A 4036-nucleotide genomic window follows, 5' to 3' on the forward strand; every position below is an offset into this window, starting at 1 on the left:
AACAAATTCCGTCGGAGTATTGATCTTACAACAACTCCACTTCCTAGGTTATTGACTGAAGGCCAACCCCTTCTGCTAGAGTGGCAGTTCCGTATCTAATCTTCGAGTATTGATCTGAGACAAATCTATTCTTTCCTGCGAGAGCGAGTACTGATTGGTCACTGTCCGTTCCTCGCCGGGCCAAGTGTTCATTGGCCCGTTCCATTTCTATTCCTTCGACCCGTTTTTTCGCATTTGTGTGTATAAACACAGCATAATTGCCAGTGGGTCATATCATATTTATTTTTATTGTATATATTACCTAGGATCTAATTTTATTTTGTTATTTATTTACTTTAAATATATTTTTATTTAATTTAAACCTCTGTTTTATTGAGTCTGCTGTCTGTCACATAGCATAACAGAAGAAAACTTAATGCCTAAATTACAATATCAAACACTTTTGTTGACGAGTGTATCTATGTATAGATTATATGTGATGATGGTATAAATTTCGAAAATTGAGTGTACTTATGTATTTTACAATTTATTCTATTTCTTTAATACAATCTGATCGATTTCTCAAGATCATTATCCCCTATTTATATACTACAGTATAAGTTCATAAAAGAACAACTTTTAAAAAGGTTAAAACGATGTTTTAGATATCAGGAAACCTTCTTTTATTTGCTTTATATCTACGTTTCATATCATCGATAATATCTTTACATTATTAGTATCAAAATATGCTATCCCAGTCTCTATCGTTCTAAACTTGACAGCTGTATCGGAATTCGAAAAAATACAAAACATGCAAAAATACTTGAGTGACTTCTTCGTCGATTTTTAAAGCAAGAAATAGAAACTAGTCACATATTTATATGTAATTAAGAAAAACAAACAACATAATTTTTTTTATTTTTATCTCGGTTGACTTTGGGTATTCTATAAAAACCACCTTCTTCACAGCTCTACTCTTTAATTTTAAATTGTTTTTGTATTGTAAACATTTGAAAAAATATCTACAAAACACACACATTAACAGTGTTTACTCGATGTGCACATTTCGTCTTTGTTAACAACTCGTCAGAACCGAAGACAGACTGGCAGAGAGACACTGGGTGTCTTTGAAATACGTACAGTCCACTAAAATAAATTTTGTAGTTCGTTTTATAGGGAGAGAGCATATTATACACTAAAAATCATAAATACCTATCTTTTCCCTCTAAAAAATTATTTTGGAAGATAAAGGCATCTTCATATATTTCAGTATCCTCTACAAAGTTTCAACATGCATTGTGGCGTCTATTTTTTGTGGTCTAACTTAGATAGAGCTGCGTAGTTCGCTTTAGTATCAATTTTTTTCTTTCAATTTGTCTTTGGTTCTCAATCCACATTAAAAGTCCCCAACAAAGACGAAACACGAGCAAAGAAGAGCAGAACATGCGTCGGTTTGGAACACCTCCTCCACTCCCACGTTACAAAATAGAGGCTATGACGTCAGCTGTCATGTTAACTTTAAATTAGTCTTCTATTTCCGTCTGCCAATTTTTCTTTTTTTTTTCTCGCTTGTGAATTCTTCTTTTAGTAAAATCGTTTTCTTCTTCCTCATCTGTCAGATCGTCCTCTTTTCCGTTTGTCAATTAGTCTTATTTTTCGTCTGTCAAATCGATTACCGAGGAGGTGCAAAAGCGAATCTTACCTTAAATATGTAAACTAACCTTTGTAAGATGACACGACGGTCCCCGTAAGATGCCGTGGATAATTCGTATTGTACAGTAAACTTAATAATAATGTTAAAATTGAAATTCCCTATAGTACGGGGGACCTTTGTGTTATCTTTCTTCTTTCTATATGACGTCTAAGTTTGGTCGATTAGACAGAAGTAAAATAACGCGAATTGACAAACGGAAAAATAGACGATTTGGCAGACAAAATGATAGACGATGAAGAAGAAAATCTTCTTCTTAAAGTGCCCTCTCCTCAATGGAGGTTGGCTACTACAATTTTAAACTCTTCTCTATCTTCAGCTGTTCTTATTAGCTGTTCAAAATTTAGCCCTGTCCATTGTCGGATGTTTCTGAGCCACGATAGTCTTTTCCTTCCTAGGCCTCTCTTTCCCTCGATTTTCCTTTCACTATAAGTTGGGCATATTGGTACTTATTATTTCTTAGTATGTGGCCTAGGTATGATGTTTTTCTAACTTTTACTGTATTAAAACGTTCTCTTTCCTTGCCTATTCTATGCAGCACTTCTTCGTTTGAGGTATGCGATGTCCATGAAATTTTGGGTATTCTCCGGTAGATCCACATTTCAAAGGCCTCCAATTTATTTACGGTTGATGTTTTAAGGGTCCACGTTTCAACTGCATATAGAAGAGTCGACCAGACGTAGCATTTTGATAAACGTAGTCGAATTTCGAGTTTTATTCGAGAATCACAAAGCAGTTTTTTTATTTTTTCGAAAGATTTTCTGGCCTGTTCTATTCTCGATCTTATTTCTAGATCAGGATTTAGGCTGCTATCGATCCAACATCCAGGTACTTAAATCTATTGACCTGTTCTAAAATGTGCCCATTTATTGTGCAAGGTTGAGGCACGTTTTGGTTTTTTCGGATCGACATCACTTTGGTTTTTTTAATGTTTATTTTCATACTAAATTGCTCACAGGTCGAGTTGGTCTTGTCAATGAGTCGTTGTAGACCTAAGTCGGAATCCGCAATGTAACACTGCAAACACTGTATCATCGGCGTATCTGATACTGTTGATATTTACGCCATTCACATTGACTCCTTTCTTGGAATCCTCCAATGCTTCTTTAAATAGAAACTCGGAGTAAAGAATAAACAGCAGAGGCGACAGAACACATCCCTGCCTAACTCAAATGCTTTTTCGAAGTCTATAAAGCATATAAATATATCTTTCTGTTGGTCGTAGCATTTTTGGGCGAGAACTAGTAAACTGAACAGGGCTTCTCTCGTTCCCATGCCGGCTCTGAATCCAAACTGATCGTCTCCGATGATTGTTTCGCACTTTCTATAGATACGATTATGTACGATTTTTAGTAGGACTTTTACTGCATGACTCATAAGGCTTATCAGACGGAACTCATTGCAGTGTGTGGGTTTGGCTTTTTTGGTAGTGGGATGAATATTGACTCCAGCCAATCTTGGGGTATTTTGCCTGTATCATAAATGCCATTGAATAAAAGGACAAATATTTCGATATTTTCTTCGCTGATTAATTTTAACGTTTCTGGGTATATTCCGTCTGGACCTGGGCTTTTATTTGTTTTAAGATGATTAATTGCATTTATGATTTCAGATTTCATAATTGTTGGCCTTTCGTTGTTTTTTTCCAATCTTGGTTCTTCTCGTATGTCGTGAAAAAGAATTTTAAGAAGAAAAATTCTAAGAAGAAAATGCTTAGAGAGAAATGAAAAAGACAAACTGATAGACAGACAAAAGAAGACGAATTAATCGTTGACATGACAGCTAACGTCATAGCCGCCATTTTGTGACGTCAAAGTCGAAGTGGAGGCATATGTCTCAACTGGCACATACTTTGCTTTTTAGAAATATATTTTATAGTTTTAAATGCTTTAATTTAACTAAAAACAAGTAAATAGAGAAAGAACATTGCCTTTAAATCCAATGTTAGCAATTATTATTAGTGATTTTATTGAGTTAAAAACAAATAATTTATTTTTTTCACTTTATATTTTCACTTCGTAATCGATTCTACTCGTCATGTTGTTGACGAGTTTACAATATTGTTTAATTAAATCAACGCAAGTATTGCGCCATTCAAACACATCGAAAACACATACCTAGTTTATCAAAGTTTATTGATTAGTCCAAAACACAAAATTGGAAAAGTGTTTGTTACTAGTTATTTGACGAAAATCACGAGGGATATTCAGGATAGAACGTACTTTTTAAAAGTTAAACATAGTTTAATTTCTCTATAAGGAAATCGTTATGTACCTTGATTGGCGTACCTAAGAAAAACAAAAATTTTGGGAAACTGTCGGTTTAAGCCAATACACTTTATCCAAC

The sequence above is a fragment of the Diabrotica undecimpunctata genome, chromosome 9 (genome assembly GCF_040954645.1).
Source record: "Diabrotica undecimpunctata isolate CICGRU chromosome 9, icDiaUnde3, whole genome shotgun sequence".
NCBI classification, from domain to species: Eukaryota; Metazoa; Arthropoda; class Insecta; order Coleoptera; family Chrysomelidae; genus Diabrotica; species Diabrotica undecimpunctata.